The 16,311-nt window shown below is 53.8% G+C and overlaps 1 protein-coding gene across 1 annotated transcript in view; it reads right to left on the minus strand.

Annotated features, from left to right (window-relative positions):
• Positions 1–16,311, minus strand: part of DCHS1 (dachsous cadherin-related 1) — a 55,698-nt gene that overhangs the window by 30,141 nt on the left and 9,246 nt on the right. The gene's annotated exons all lie outside the window — the stretch shown is intronic.

Here is a 16,311-nt window from a genome sequence, read left to right on the forward strand (position 1 = left end):
ATACCTCCCTTCTTGCACCCCTGAGGCAACATCCATGGCCCAGGTCAACAGACTTGCCTCAGCAAAGGAAAAGGTGCAAAAGGAACCCTCAGCAAAGGGGGTGCAGAAAGGCCAAGCCTTACACAGATGCCAAGGATCTAGCAGCCAAGCATCCCCCGTGCATCCAGCTTGATTGGCCAGCCAGGGACAACCTGCACCTTTGCAGAGCTGGCTCTCTGCTCCCTCTTTTCTTCAAAGACACTTAAGACAAGCCAGGAAGAAAACCAGCTCCCTTGTCACCATGACCCTGCCCCTAGAGCTCTGTGCCCAGCAGCCCTGGGCTAGCCAGGGCACATGAATTGCATTAGCAGTTACAGATGCAGCAGGAGTATTAAAACTGCTGCCTGCTTGCAAGGCTCCAGTTCCTCCTTGGGCTTCTTGCAGAGCTCGGGTCAGCAGAAAATGGCTCCTTCCCCTTGACCCCAGCATCACTGCCCATGGCTCATCCACCAGCTGGGAGCTCTGCACAGAGAACAAAGCTGGAGGACGGAGCCAGGAGGGAGGCAGCTGGGCCAGGCCCGGGTGAAGTGGAGTTCAGTCCTCGTCAGCCACAGCTCCTCCCAGCAGCAGCGCTGGGGCCTCGGCTCCCGTGAGCGAGAAGCACAGGAACGTTGCATGCGCGCCAAGGAAAGGGCCCAGCTGGGGGCTGCAAACAGCTCTTTCCTTCGGGCAGGGCCCCTAACCTGAACCACTCGCCCAACCATCAGAGATGCAAGGACAACAAGAGTACAAAGAACAGCTGGGACAGGGAAGCAAAACCAAATCAGGCAGAGGGGGGGCCTCTCTCCCGCCCTAGACCATACACTCTTGCTCTGCACCCCAGGGAGGGGAGGCAGCACCTGCGGCACATCCTCACCAGCTCTCCTGCCCCACTGCCCGTGGTCTAAGGGGATGCCTGAGGGGAGAAGCTGAAAGCACACCTACAAGGAGCACCATGCTCCCTGTACAGAGTATTTGCTCCCCAGCCCTGCAGCAGCTGCCAGAACTGCCATGCAACAGGATCCCCCCTCCCTGCTCCCGCTGCAGAGCACTCAGAGCCACAGGTGCCATGACAGCAGCCCGGCCACTTTGGGAAACTGGACCCACCTGCCTCCCCCCTGAGTTCAACATCATCCGTCCCTCCTGCCCCAGCTCCCTTTGCTGTGGAGCTGCTCATCTGAGTGTAAGTCTGACCTCGCTGACATTGCTGAAACCTGTATTCAGGCTGCCTGTACTCTGGCTCCATGTGGGATGTTATTACTGGGGTAACAGCCCTGTACCGATACACTGGACTTGTGTGTCACGCCTGGGTTTCAGCTGGTAGCATTCTCTACCACTGTGGTTGGAAAAGCACCTGAAACTGGTGAGCTGCTGCAGTGACTGGAATAAGCATTATGGGGCAGATTAATAACTTTTTTCCTTCAAAATGAACTGCTTATCACTCTGAAAGCACTCTAAAATGCATGTCAGCTGCTTTTACACACTGCTTGTACAGCAACAAGCTCTGCAGCAGAGTAAAATACTTTCCTTGGGCTCCTTGGGCCAAGGCTTCTGATGCTGCCGTAACAGCCTCACTTCCCCACCTTAACCATCCTCTGATGGTCGCCATCCTAAGATACGCACAGGGGAAGCTATCTGGAAATCCAGTTTCTGCCATAGGAGCTGGGTCAGATAACAGGAAAAACAGATGAGGTCTCACTGTTTTGCAGTACAGCACCATCTCCCTGGCTGCTCCCTAGTATCCAGGGCCATCTCCCTGCAAGACTGTCTCACGGAGCCAGCAGTCTGGCATCAGAGCCAAACCTAGCTGCAGCGCCAGGGCAAGGCAGCCTCAGAAAAGCTCCCTGCTCACATGTGCCTGGTCCTCTGCCTCCCCACCCTGCTCTGGGACGGTCTGTGGACCAACAGTCTAACACAAACCCTGCCTGTATGAGCCCACACAGTGTCCAAGGGAGGTCATCCTTCCTGGACGTGCCCCACTGCTACACCAGCACTGGGAGAACCACTATGGGAGCCTTGTGCCTGGTCCTAGTCTCACTTGGAGGGGTGATGCTAAGCTAGTGCCCAGAGAAAAGCCACAGGAACAAGAAAACACCTGAAGGAGCAACTAACAGCATTAGCTCAGCATGGGGTGGCTGGACAGTTTGCTTTGCATCTCTGCCACTGTGTGGGGAGAGTGGGGCTGTGGCTGGTGTACCCCCCAGCCCGAGCTCTTCTGCCCGCAGGCAGGCAGTGCCTGCAGACCACTGATGTCCTGTGTGTGCGTTCTGTGGGACGGGCTCTGAAAGGCAGCGCAGGGTTTGATCAGCCACTAGGTACAGCTGTCACCTCAGCCTAGCTGGCATGCGTAGCTGGGACCCACTGCTGCAGACTGCAGAGCACACACAGTCTGGGACATGGTGCACATTTTTAGCTGTGGGGATAATTAACCACCAAAAGGGCTCATCAAGGCCTGTGGTGAATTCGCCATTCCTGGAAATTTTTAAACCAAGTCTGGATATTTTTCTAGGAACTTTGCTAGAAGCTAATCCAGGGCAGCCCTGGGCTCTGCATTTAGCACCCATCCCAAATCTTGGATCAACAGCTGGTTTTACTGTAGCTTACTTATGAGCGTCCTGATGTTTGCCTGAGAAATAAGAGGGAAATGGGGCCAAGCTGTCTATGGGACAGCCCAGGAAACACTCCATTTAGGGTTGTGCAAGGCCTGCTGCTTGAATATATGGGAGCAGGAGTCAGAGCTCTGAGCCTGAATGGAGCCCCTACAGCACCCTCACCTCTTACTTCTTTGAACATCCTGTAGGGCCAAGACTGACTGTTCCCAGGAGGAGCTACGTGAGTGGAGAGAGAAGGAGAAGGCTGTGGATGGGAACAAGACCCCTGCAAGATCTTGCAGGGTCAGCATGCAAATACAAGATGTGGACAAAGCTGTGGGGTTACCTCATCTGCACAGGACACCTGTGCAAGCTCGCAGGATCACCACGGATATACCAGGCACAATGTGCAGAGGTGAAGTACATGCTGTGTTTCTGCCCAAGACTACAGGCTGTCCAGCTGCAGTTCCAGATGCCAAGCACAGGAGGGTTCACAAAGTGCAAGTGCAGGGAGACTCCTCGCACTGGGTGAAAATGTTCTGTGCTGTGTCGTGAGACAGCAGTGATGCCACAGCCTGGCACTCTCTCCCTATATTGGGACTCCAGAGGATGCCCTGTGAGGCAGGGAGTGTAGTGACCCTGGAACTCTGATATCAAATCCACGTGTTCCCATTCACAGACCCAGCAGTGAGAAGGAAGCTATGGTGAACCGTTTCTATGGTCCATTATGTCTCTGTTGAAGACCTACTTCTAATCACTGCTGCTACCCCCGTGTCTGATTCTAAGGGGTGATTCAACCACTAAGGGGTGGTTGTTCTCAGAAACCCTCTCAGTATTGGTATTGGTGGGTGAACCAGGCAACCCATCCGCTTTCTGGATAAACCAGCTGCACGGTCAGAGTGTTTTCTGGCCTGCAGCTTTTCCTGCTGTATCCTGCAGGACCCCATCCTCCAAAGGAAAATCCTTTGCGATCAGGAGATAATGGCTGCATGAATGCAGCCTGCTATTGCATATGGGGTGTGTAATCAGCTCCTTGGTCTGGAAGAGAGAGGGAGACAGATTCAGGGTCCTGCAGACCACCCTGCTCAAGTCCAGAATCAGGCCAGGGTTTCTGAGCAGCACAGGGCCAGTGCTCCTGCCTTTCAGCCTTGCTAAGATCTGCTTGGCTGCAAGCATGGTATTTCTCTGGAACCTGCTGCAGCTGCGCACAGCACATGGAGCATTACTCTCTCTCCATGCCTTGTCCTCTCATTCTGCCTACAGCATGCTCCCAGGAGAGCCCAGCCTTCACATAGCCTCGCATAGAGCCCACACAAGCCTAGGGCAGCACCGGGGTCCCCAGCACTGCACAATGTGCTAGAGATAGGCAAGCCAAGCCTGCAACAGGCTACTACACCTCTCCCATGTCCCACAGCACACCCCGTCCCTAGCTGCCTCCTACCCACACAGCTCTACCATGTCCCAGGCCCCATACAGATGCTCCCCCATGGGCACTAGGACTGGCGCCTTTCTCTTGTCACCCCCAGCAACACCTCCATCGCCTCCCTGTATTGCCATCTTCCTCCAACACCCCCTGTCCAGGATATCCCCCGGGCCACGCAGTGGTGCCCCACAGTTCTGCCGAGGCTGTGCAGAGCTGGCACCTGGCCATGGACTCGAGAGCATCACCTGGCCTTGAGGTGCTGGGTCTTCCTGCATGTTTGCCTGCCTCCCTGCAGGGCAGCAAGCAGGCAGTGCAGCATGGCCATAAACTGTGTTGAGCAAAGGGTGTGCTGGCAGTGCTTGGGTTTGGGGCCAGACGGAGCTGGTTGCTCTCCAGCAGTGCAGGGTTCAACAAAAATGCAACAATGTAGAATTCCTTGCTTCAGGGCACTGCAATATCGAATTATATATATTCAGAAAGCAACTGCCCACGTTCACAGAGAAAAATCCACTAAAGGCTTTAAACACAAGGACTTCAATGCTGGGCCAGGAAATCCCTGAGCTGAAGCTGCCAAGGAGGCAGAAGAACCTGAGGGAAGCCTCTGGATCATAGTATCAGCACCAATTTCTCAGTATCAATTTCTCAGGCTAACCAAGGGTGATGCACAGCTGGGTCTGCCGTTCACTAGAAAGGGAGAACTGGCTGAGGATGTGTAGCCTTGGCTGTACTGACCATGAAGTGGTAGTGCTCAGGATCCTAAAAAGAGGGAGGAAGAGGAGTAGCAGAGTACGGGCTCTGGACTTCAAGCCAGACTTCAGATTATACAGGGAACTGGTAGGTGGGAGGGGTCCTATGGGAGGCAGCTCTGAAGGCCAAGGGAGCTCGGGAAAGCTGGCAAGCCTTCAGGACAGCATACTCCAGGCACAAGAACAGTCCACCCCAGTATTCAGGAAAACAAGCAGACGTATCAGCAGATGGCCTTGACTAATCATGGACCTTAGCTGCAATGCAAAAAGGCAGCATATGGGAGGTGGACACAGAGGCAAGTTACAAAGGAGGAATTTATAAATATTGCCCAGGCATGTAGCGATGGTGTCAGGAAAGTCAAAGTTCAAGTGGGGCTGAGCCTTGCAAGGAAAACTGAGGGTGCTAAGAATAGCCTCTAGCACTGCATTGGTAGTAAAAGGCTGAATAAGGACCCATTTCCGAACGCAATGTGTGATTAGTGACAGCAGACACAGATGAGACTGAGACACTCAGTGCCTCCTTTAGCTCAGTCTTCACCAAAAAGGTCTCCCAGGCCTCCATGCTTTTTGAAATGGTTCACAGAGCTACCAGACAGGGATGAACACTGAGTCAGGATTTCTTCAGCAAACTTGATCCCTATGAATTCACGGGAACCAAGAGGCTGCATCAATGGATGCTGGCGGAAATGGACTTGCAGGGACGCTCTTTCAAACATGGTGGTGATCGAGGGAGATCCCTGACAACTGGAGGAAAGCAACTATTGCAACCCGCCTTCAAAAGAGGCCAAAAGGATCAGCTGAGGATCTACACTCTTGTCACCTACGCTTCAGTCTCTGGGAGATTCATGGAGCAAGTCCTCTTGGAGCATGTTTTTGGCCACATGGAGGAGCCTGGGAGGGGAACAGCAGGCACAGTTTGACTGTCCTGTTTGCTTTCCACGATGCAATGATGGGATCTGTGGCTGAAGGGATGGCAGCTGTGGATGACAACTGCCCTGACTTTAAGAAGGCTTTTGGCACCTTCTCCCACAATCGTCTCACCCGAGGCAGGGTGTTACGGTCTGGGGGGCTGGACAGGGGGTGGGTCACAGCCAGGCTGGAGAGTCGGGCTCAGAGGGCTGTGGCTCGGGAGCTGTGCTCTGCCTGGAGGCTGGTGACAAGCGGAGCACCAGCACCGCAGGGGCCAGCCCGGGCACCTCTCCTGCTTAGCAGCCTCAGCAACGGCCCGTGCAGGACCAGAGTGCACGCTCCTCATGGTCACACGCTCCTCATGGTCACAAGTAACACCAGCCGGGGGTGTGGGGGGGATGAGCAGCTGACACGCTCGAGGGCAGGACTGCACCCCAAGGGCAGCCGCAGGGAACCCCGTGAAATGCAGCGAGGACAAACGCCAGGGCCGGGAAGCAGAGCACCCCCGCGACAGCACGGGTCGGGGAAGCAGCTCCAGGGAAAATGTCCTGGGGGTCTGGGTGGGCAGTGAGCCGGGCACGAGCCACAGGGCACCCCGGCAGCCAGGAGAGCCCGGCAGAACCCCGGCCGGTGCCAACGGGGGCACTGCCGGGAGGCCGGGGCCGGGGCTTCTCCTCCCCTCTCCTCAGCCCTTGCTAAACCGCATCCAGACACCATGTCCAGCTCTGGAAAGACCTTGACAAACTGCAGCGAGTTCGGGGCCGGCCGCTGAGTTGGAGCACCTGCCCTGTGAGGAGCTGCCGAGGAACCGGGGCTCGCTCAGCCTTCAGGGGAGAAGGCTGCAGACCTCGCAGTGAGCTGCCAGCGCCGACAGTGAGCTTACCAAGGACACGGAGCCAGGCTCTTCACAGGGGTGCACAGCAGGAGAACAAGACACCACAGGCACCGTCTGAAATGAGAACTTTGGGCGGGCACGGTGGGAAGCCTGTGCCCTGTGAGGACCGTCCGGTACTGCAGCAGGTTGCCGAGAGAGGCTGTGCAGCCTCCATCCTTGGGGCTTTCCAAGGCGTTACTGGATGAGGCTGTGAGCAGCCCGGTCTGACCCCACAGCTGCCCCTGCTTCGGGCAGGAGGTTGCACCAGAGACCTCCCAAGATCTCTCCAATCTGAATTACTGTGTGGCTCAGTGATCTAGCTGCTGCGCCCTTTCCCCAGCACAGGCTATGGGACACCAGTAAAGTAGCTCACTTTGCTATAGAGAGCTTTGCTCTGCTGTACTATAGCTGCTCTTTGGCTTCTCACCCAGCACTCAGTGTAGCCCTGTGCTATACAGCCCTTTATCTTGAACACTGTGGGATCCCTGTCTCAGGAGTCACAACTGCTGCACACTCAGCAGCAGCCCAGTTTGCTGCAGCACATCCAGACAGTCCCAGCAACGGATGCCCCCCCTCCTCTTCTCCCACATGCACACGGGCTAGTTCACAATTCTTCCTCTGAATCCATGCACACCCCTCCTGTGCCCATGAGGCTGGGCAAATGCAAGACATTTGGGAGGCCTCCAGCAACACAGTCCTCCAGTCCCTGTTAATCTTACAGGCAGAGGGCTGCAGGACTAGTTGGGTTTTCCACAGACCTGTCCCCTACAAGAGGGCAGAAGCTTTGCACCAAGCCAAAGGCATACAGCACCCTAGCGTCCCTCCACGTGCATTTACACCATGTGGCTCTGCAGCTGCCCCTGAATCCATCCACAACCCACAGCAGGCGTTACAGCATGCTGAGGTCCAGTGGAAAACAACAGGTACAGATTCCCAGATCTTTCCAACAGAATCTACATCTCCCAGACACATAAACATGCAGTGACACTCTCAGACACTGCAAACAGCGGTGACTCAATATATCACATCCCACCAAGCCTCTACTCACCAGTGCCACATAGCAGAATGTACACATGCTTATAGGTTCATCCTCTGTTTCCTTAACCTCACCTGCAGGCTGCTTCTCTCCTGCAGGACTGCCTTGGCTTCACTGATGCCCTGCACTAAGCCTAAGCCCACCTCTAGCACCTTCAGAACTTTTGCCTTGGGTGTTTTCACAGTTCCAGCATGTGCAGGGCCCATCTTTCATACAACTCTTCACACTCCTGGGTCATAGCAAGGGTAAAGCCACCTTGTGCTGGCACAGGCTGAGAGCTTCCAGGTGATATGTAGCCAAAGAGAGAAAATAATCACTGGGGAAAGGAGAAAGAAGCATGAACCAACCCCTTCCCCAAGGGCCATGAGACAGCCACTGTATTTGGCTTGGAACAAGTTTATGCATGGCAAAAGACAGCAGTGGTCAGCATGATCCTGTGCCCTTCATTAGTTAATGTTTCAGTCCTAGTTCATGCTTGAGTCCTAACAAGACAGGCTGGCAATTTTAGTTATTTGCAGACGGGTTGTGTGCACGGTTTTTGTTGTTTCCTCCTTACACTGGACAAGGGAAGTAAGAAGGAAATACCAGGGAGAACAAGTGGCATGCTCTGCAGCAGCACAAATCAAGAGCTGGGCTGCAAAGGAAAACCCGATGGAGAGGAATCAGAATTGTGCTTACTAAACAAACAAATTAAGCAAGAGAAGGGAGAGGCAGGTGGAAGCCAGGAAAGATAGGCCACTTCAATATGAGGGGACAGCCTGAAGCAGAGGCCAGCATCCTGGTGCTGCAGAAGGAAGTAGACAACCTGGAGGTCCAGCCAGAGATCAGGGGATGGAGACTGATTGCAGGGCCAGAAAGCATCAGCAGCCTTAGGGAAAAAGCTGCATTTCACTGCAGACTTTGGAGAATAGGTGTTTAGTATGGGCAGTTGTTACTCAGTGCTGCAGCCATGCCCCAGAGCAGGATGGCGGAGAGAGGACTGAGGCACTCAAATGGTGACAGCTGCTGAGTGGGCAGCGAGCCCTTGCAGACAACCCCAGCAGGATGTTTTGTACATTAGGCGGCCTCTCCATGTCTACAGGAGTTGTTTGTGACCACTATAAAAAGGCTGAGGGACATTCTCAAGTCTATATGCATGACAAACAGTGAATAATTAGAGATGTGATTAGCCACATACTGTAAACTCAGAGTTAGGAATATCATGAAAGTCATGTGACTGCTAGTATGTAAAAGGCATGCCAGCAGGAGAAATGTGCTAACTGAAAACCACACAGAAATGCAAAACCTTAAAATAAAATAGCTACAGTTTGGCACAGTCACCATCTATGTGCCAGGGAGAACTGGGAAAGGCCTAAAGAGGCAGGAGGACAAGGGGTAGGATGGTAAATGTAAAAGGAACAGCACAGTGTAGTGGTAGCAGAAGGCTGGGATATACTACCGTTGGTTTTGCATTAAAAATCACAGAATCATGGAATAGTTTGGGTAGGAGGGGACCTTTATAGGTCACCTCATCCAACGCCTCTGCAATGAGCAGGGACATCTTCCACTAGATCAGGTTGCTGAAGTAAAGTCAGGAAGAGAAACCTGATGAAAGAGACAGATTTTATTTATTTATTTAATTACTAATAAGATAATAAAAGTATAAAATAATATTAAATTATTTAATTATTATTCCTTTCAAATAATGGATGCAAATGAAATGGCATGTGCCCCTTGGGACCTAATTTTGTGTTAAGGAACCCAGGGGATGAACCTGATGCTGTGTTTTCAAGACTTTTCTTTGATAGGTATAGAAAAACCTGCTACCACGGAGGGGCTCAGGGAATACATCTTAGACATTTTCTGCTGACATCACTAACTGATCATTGTAATTACATGGAAATGTAGCTGTTTGCATTCAATTCCCAAGTGGATTTGAATCTGGCAAGGGATATCTAAGTCAAGAAGAAGGGCTTCTGTAATTACACAGGTAACAAAAGGAAGGCTAGGGAAGATGCAGGCTCAAAGCTGAAGGAGACAGGGGACCTGGTGACACAGGACATGTGAAAGACTGGGGAACTTCATGCCTTCTTTCCCTCAGTCTTTACTAGTGAGACCAGTTTTCCAGGAATCCCAGGACCCAGAGGCTGGGCTGAAGGAACAAAGAAGATGTACCCTTGATTGAAGTGGATCACATCAGTGAATTCTTAAGCAAACTCGACACACATAAGTCCATGAGCCCTGATGGGATGCACCCATGACTGTGATGGGAGCTGGCGAACGTCATTGCAAGACCACTCTCAATAAACTTTGCTCAAGCACAGTGTTTAGGACAAGTACCTGGAGACTGCAGGAAAGTAAATGTCACTCCTATCTTCCATAATGTCAAAAAGTAAGATCCAGGGAACTACAGACCAGTCATCCTCACCTTGATCCCTGGGAAGCTGATGGAGCAGCTAATCCTAGGAACGATTTCCACGCACATGCAAAACAAAAAAAATCGTTACAAAGATGATGAGGGGCCTCGAGCATCTCCCTTAGAAGGAAAGGCTGAGAAAGGTGGGGCTGTTCAGCCTGGAGAGAAGACTGAGAGGGGATCTTATCAGTGTCTACAGATATCTTAGGCGTGAGTGTCAAGAGGACGGGGCCAGGCTCTTTTAGTGGTGCTCAGCAACAAGACAAGGGACAACGGGCACAAACTGCAACACAGGAACTTCCATCTGAATGTAAGGAAGAAGTCTGAGGATGACAGAGCGCTGGGACAGGCTGCCCAGAGAGGCTGTGGGGTCTCCTGCTCTGGAGACATTCAAACCTGCCTGGACACAGCTCTGTGCAACCTGCTGTGGGAGAGCTGCTTCAGCAGGGGGTTGGGCTGGGTGGGCTCCAGGGGTCCCTTCCCACCCTGACCATGCTGTGATTCTGTGATTCTGTGATCAAGTAGTCAGCATAGCTTCACCAAGGGTAAGTCACACTTGACAAACTTGATAAAAGACTGGCCTGGCAGATGAAGTAAAGCAGTGGATATTGTCTATGAGGACTTCAATAAGGCCTTTGACACTGTCTCCCATGAGATCTCATAGACTAGCTCTCAGTGAATGGGCTGGATGAGCAGACTGTGAGGTTGTCTGAAAACTGGCTGATTGGCTCAGCCCAGAGAGTGACGATCAGCGGCACGAAATCTACTGGGAGGCCAGTAGCTAGCAGTGTACCCCAGCAGTCAATCCTGGGTACAGTGCTGTTGAATATCTTCATTAATGATCTGGATGATGGGGCAGGGTGTACCCTCAGCACGTTAGCTGATGAGACTAAATGGGAAGGAGCAGCTCATACACCAGAGGGTCACGCTGCCATCCAGAGGGACCTTGACAGGCTGGTGACATGGACTGACAGGAACTTCATGAAGTTCAGCAAGGGGGAGTGCAAAGTCCTGCCCCTGGGGAGGAACAACCCCGTGCAAGACTATGTGCTGGAGGCCACCCAGCTGGAAAGCAGCTTGGCAGAAAAGGACCTGCGGGCCCTGGTGGACACCAAGTTGAAGATGAGCCAACAACGTGCCCTTGCTGCCAAGGCAGCGAACGGTATCCCGGGATGCATCCGGAGGAGTGGTGCCACCAGGTCGAGGGAGATGATCTTTCCCCTCTACTTAGCACTGGTGAGGCCACAGCTGGAGTGCTGGGTCCAGTGCTGCTCACCCCACTGCAGGAGAGAGAAGGACATACTGGAGAGAGTCCGGTGAAGGGCCATGAAGATGATGAAGGACTGGAGCATCTCTTCTATGAGGAAAGGCTGAGAGCTGGGACTGTTCAGCCTGGAGAAAAGAAGGCTCAAGGGGCACTGGGTATAAACTGAAACACAGAAGGTTCTCTCCAAACATCAGGAAGCACTTTTTCACTGTGAGGGTGACCAAGCTGTGGCACAGGTTGCCCAGGTAGGTGGTAAAGCCTCCATGTTTGGAGGTACTGGAAACCCATCTGGACATGGTCCTGGGCAACCAACTCTGGATGGCCCTCCTTGAGCAGCGGGGTTTGTGCTAGGTCCCTTCCAAATTTAACTGTTCTGTGATCTCCAGTCCTTCTGAGAGAGCTGATCTGCACACACAGCCCCTGCCCTGACAGCACTGTGCAGCAGCATTTGCTTCCTGCCCCTTCTTCCCTGAGAGTTTGGTGAGCAGACTTTGTTTGTGTACCCTTCAGCTACTGCAGCTGGGCAGAAAAGCACTTCATGGGGGTGCTGTGGCCAAAACAGAGCAAAAGTGGATGACAAAGAGGAGCAGCAAGATGGCTCAGAGTTAGACAGAAAGAACCCAGAGCACCAGTCTTAGGGAACTATGACTGCTGTTAGGGAAGGAGGGCAGGCGCTGGGCAAGTATGCCTCTCCCTCTGCATGGAGAATTGGGAGGGCAAAGATGGGCACTAAGACCTCCTCCTAGCTCCCCAGCAAGACAGGAGGGATGAGTGCAGCCAAGGCAACACAATGCTCTTACATTCCTCAGAGCTGCGGATGGATGGAGAAGCACAGCCCCACACTGGGGTCCTCAGCTGCATCACATCTGTTCAATACCTTTGTCAGCAACACAGACACTGGGATCGAGCGCACCCTCAGCAAGTTTGCTGACAACACCAAGCTGAGTGGTGCGATTGACATGCTGGAGGGATGGGGTGCCATCCAGAGGGACCTTGACAGGCTGGAGAGGTGGACCAGTGTGAACCTCATGAAGTTCACCAAGGCCAAGTGCAAGGTCCTACACCTGGGTAGGGGCAATCCCAAGCACAAATACAGGCTGGGCAGAGAATGGACTGAGAGCAGTGCAGTGAAGGACTTGAGGGTGCTGGTAACATGAAAAGCTCAACGTGGCCAGAAACCGAACCATATCCTGGGCTGCATCAAGAGCAGCGTGGCCAGCAGGTTGAGGCGGGTGATTCTCCCCCTCAACTCTGCTCTGGTGAGATGCCTCCTGCAGTGCTGCGTCCAGCTCTGGGGCCCCCAACGTAAGAAGGACATGGACCTGTTGGAGTGAGTCCAGAGGAGGGCCATGGAGATGATCAGAGGGCCTGGGGCACTTCTCCTATCAAGACAGGTTGGGATTGTTCAGCCTGGAGAAGAGAAGGCTCCGGGGAGACCTTAGAGCAGCTTCTGGTACCTAAAGGGGCTGACAAGAAGGCTGGGGAGGGGCTTTTCACAAGGGCCTGTAGATACAGGACAAGGGCTTTAAATGGAAAGAGGACAGATTTACATTAGAAGTTAGGAAGAATTTTTTTCTGTGAGGGTGGTGAGACACAGGAACAGGTTGCCCTGAGAAGCTGTGGCTGCCCCATCCCTGAAAGTGTTCCAAGGCCAGGTTGGATGGGGCTTTGAGAAGCCTGGTCTAGTGGAAGGTGTCCCTGCTCATGGCCTGCCATGGGGTTGGAACTAGATGGTCCTTAAGGTCCCTTGCAACCAAAAGTGTTCTATGATTCTACGGTTGCCTGTAGGAGTCAAGGCTTCTCCTTCCAACAGACCCATCGAGAGTGCAGTACCAGAGCCCCTCAAACACAGCCATCCCATGCTCTCGCACCCTTACCACTGACCCACGTACTCCCCTACAAAGTCCACAGTGCTGGGAAGGGATGGAGTGCTCCTCAGCAGCTTGAGCCTCCATTCTCTGGCTGTCCTCCCCACCTCCAGCAAGCGCAGTCAGCAGGCAGGGAGCTCATCTGGAGCCCTGCCCTGGCTGGATCTCTGCTACGCACATGTTACGCTGTGGCTTTGGCAAACATCTGGCTTTGGGCTCCCGCCCCTCAGAGTGACGGCTCTTGGTGGGAGAGGAGGGGAGGCTGGCGCCAGTGTGGTCAACGATCCCACGCACAGCTCACTCTGCCTGAGTGTGTGCCAGGCATCCTGCCCTCCCCAGCCCTGGCACAGCTGCTGACCAGCTAGAAGCAGCCAGGGAGCAGCCATGGCTGCTATTTCAGGAGCTGCCTCTGGCTCCCAGGCTGCATCTCAGCCTCCAGCATGCTCAGGCCTCGGGGGAGTAAGCAGGGTCAGGGTTCGGCTGCAGTGATTGTCCAGCACACGTGGCCAAGGCGAGGGTCAGACCCTGAGGCTGCAGGGAGCATCACATCTGGGGGGAGTCTTCTGCATCTGCACAGCTGCAGGCACTGCCTGCTTGCACCGCTGGCTCCCTGCAGCCCCAGGGCACGGGCAAGGGCTCTGGCTGGCGGCCTCACAGCCACAGCCTAGACACGGACAGGCGCAGGGCTGCCACAGCCATACATGGCAGGCTACAGAGAACCTATGGCCTCCAGCACTGCTCTGAGACGGCGTCAAGCCCTCAGTTTTGGGGAGCAGGGGCAGCAGTTAAATCACAGACACTGGCAGGGAGGTCTGACTGTGGAGGATGAGGCTGGGCAACAGGCTGCAGGAGCCTGGAGGTGAACACTGCCCTTCTGGGAGTCCCAGTGCCTCTGAGTGCAGGGGCAGAGTAAAGCACAGAAAGACGAGGAGCAAGGCTCACACATGGGCAGATAGGTAACCTCTCTGGGGGGGCAGCAGGGCGCTGGAGTGGGAGCCCCACAGAGTGTGCTGTTTGGGGCCTGAGCAGCAGGGCAGGGAAGCTGGGGCTCTGCAGAGGAAGAGTGCTCAAGGTGGGGACCTCAAGTGGGGCAGCAACAGTGCAGTGTGGGCAGACAGGGTCTGGCCACAAGGGCTCCAAACCAGGCTGCTGGGCTGGGTTTCGTCTGTGCAGAGCTCAGGCAGGGAGTGCTCATGGAGCAGCTCTGCACAGCGAGATGGGACATAGCTGGACAAGACATGCAGGTCGGACTGGGCTCAGTGCAGCAGCAGATGGAACGTGCCGAGCAGGGTGACCTTGGGGAACGAGGCAGTGATGGGGAGCAGGAAGAGGCTGGAGTGTCATAAAGGTCACGCAGGTGAGGGAGAGCAGTGCCAGTGCCAGCTACCTGGGGGCAAAACAGTGAGGGTCCCGGGGGCGAGCCCGCAACAGCAGCTGGCATCAACCAAGGTGTGTGGAGAGAACAAGAGGGAGTAGTGACTGAGGTACTGGGGCAGGGTGGGGGGGCACACTGGGGGGCTGGGGCTCTGGGAGGGGAGGCACAGGGACTGGCACTTTGGAGGGCAGCGTGCACAGGTGTGGGGCTGTGGGTGGACATGGAGGAGGAAGGGTGTGAGCAAGGACTGTGGGAGGAAGAGGAGTCGAAAGGGGCCTGGAGCTAAAGCAGAGGTGAGGGAAAAGGGGCAGCAGCAAGGGGGCTGGGGATCGGCATAGAGGAAGGAGGGAGCTGTGCGAGGGGGCTGGGGGGAGGAGCAGAGCATGGGGGGAGAGGAGAGCGAGGGGCTGGGGCCTCTCGGCTGCAGTGGAAAAGCTGCTGCAGCTCCAGGGGAAATGCTACTTGAATTAATCATGGCGCTGGCTGCTGTGCCAAGCCCAGGAGGAGGCTGCTGGCAGTGCAAGGAAATAACTTTCACAGGAATTTGGAACAAATGCAGCTCTTCTGGCGGTAACAACAGCACTCACCTCCCCCACAAGCTCCCCATGTACCAGCATCTTCCTCATGTCCCCACTCCTTGTGTACCCCCAGACCCTTCCACATCACAGCCTGCTCTCCCAGAAGCATGATGCACTCCCTCTCCTCACACTGCTCCCCAGCAAGCTCACAGGCGTCTCCCCATCTTGCTTCAGGAAGATTGCCGCCTCATTTCCGAGGAGGGGGAGGCCTGCTCTATGTCATGCAAAGATCTGAAAATAGGTTAATGCTGAATCCCTTGTCCCAGGAAAATGAATACATGTAGTAATGTCCTCCCCACCTCCCGCCACTCTCTTTGGCAGCAGTCACTGAGCGTTAGTCCTCTTGCTGTTCTAGTCCCCATGTATGGCTACTCCCTGTGCCCTCTCACAGCATAACCGATGCATCAGGATTATCTGCCAAGACTCTCAGAAATACAGTATATGTGGCCTGGTCTAGCCTACAGCACTTCATGCAGTGATGGCCCCTATTTAATCCCACAGGAACAGCTCTGTCTGAGCCTTAATCATGGATCACACAGGGTTAAGTGGTGGACTTGGCAGTGCTGGGTTGACGGTTGGACTCGATGATCTTAAAGGTCTTTTCCAACCTAAACGATTCTCTGATTCTATGCAGGTCTTCCCACCTTGAGGCACAGTCCAAGAGGCAGTCCTGGTGCTGTGCATGCAGCATAGTTGGTCCCACAGAATCACAAATCAGTACTCAAGCTTAAAACTTATCACACTTGTCCTCAAAACTGGAAGATAAGACTGTAGGTCAGGTGTGTTGCTGGTCAGCTTTTGATTTCTGATGTTCTTGTTCCCCGACAATTGTGTGTATGGATGCAAAGGAAATATGTAAACCCTGGTTCCAAAATCATTAATATTGGATCTGTGCAAGAATCGATAATCCACTATCTCATCTCAATCGCATTTCAGTCAAATCTGCCTGTGCTCACAACATTGGGCTTGCACAGCTCTCTGTGCTTTATGCTGGCTGCCAGAGGACAGACAATACTTGATTTATCATGAGAAGTTAGCAAGGCCCAGAAAGACAATATCTGACCATGCATGCAGCTTGCTGGTACAAAGTCAAATGTTTAAAACAAATTTAAGCCATCAGGGTGAATTTACACCAGAACAGTGCTGCACATCATGCAACCATAGTCTTTGAATGTAGCCTGATGAGCCCTAAAGCTTCTATATTTTCGACCCACGGCCATAGAGGGCAACG

Source organism: Falco cherrug, chromosome 2 (genome assembly GCF_023634085.1).
Source record: "Falco cherrug isolate bFalChe1 chromosome 2, bFalChe1.pri, whole genome shotgun sequence".
NCBI lineage: Eukaryota > Metazoa > Chordata > Aves > Falconiformes > Falconidae > Falco > Falco cherrug.